The sequence below is a fragment of the Penaeus monodon genome, chromosome 24 (genome assembly GCF_015228065.2).
Source record: "Penaeus monodon isolate SGIC_2016 chromosome 24, NSTDA_Pmon_1, whole genome shotgun sequence".
In the NCBI taxonomy this organism is placed as follows: Eukaryota; Metazoa; Arthropoda; class Malacostraca; order Decapoda; family Penaeidae; genus Penaeus; species Penaeus monodon.
The window spans coordinates 36,993,201-36,993,901 of NC_051409.1; positions in this window are offsets into that span (position 1 = coordinate 36,993,201).

The window sequence follows — 701 nt, forward strand, 5'->3', positions numbered from 1 at the left end:
TTAAGGCGAAGAATACCCCATGCCCTTTGACTTGCAAGATGCTGGGTGACCTGCCACCCTGTCATACCATAATATCTGTTCGTAACAAGTACAGCAGTAGTAGTGTGTTAAGTGGTAATGTGCTTGAGTATATAGAATGCTGGAGTCAAGGTTAACTTTTCTACACCTGGAGTATGAAAGAATTATTTGTGGTTTTAGTGTGTGTGGTAGGATGGTGTGTGGTATACCATGATGAAGCGGAGTATTGTGACTGAGAGATACAATACCTGAGTGTGATAAAGTACTTTGAATGTGGTAGTGAGTAGCCTGACAGTCGTGTGTGACAGAGTACCTTATAAATGTGTTTCAGTGTGGCTGATTATGGATGAGCGTGTCACTGTGTTAGCTTAGTGGGGTTGAGGGATAAATAGCTTGGTAGAATGGTATTTAATTCACTGGTCTGATAGATAGAAAAAACTAAGGGTTGGCGGAAACATCATTTACCTCTTTAGTTAGGTGAAGTCAAAAGAAAAAAAATTGAGTGTTTAAATATGAATGCGTTTTCTTATCTGAACAATAAAAAATAGTTATTATTCCTTTGACAAATTGAAATTTGAGCATTTGTCCCTTACAAATTTGAATTACATGTTTATTTAGTAATTTATAGAAAATATTAAAGAGTATTCTTTATCTTTCGTTGTCATTTACAGGGTCATGTTTGC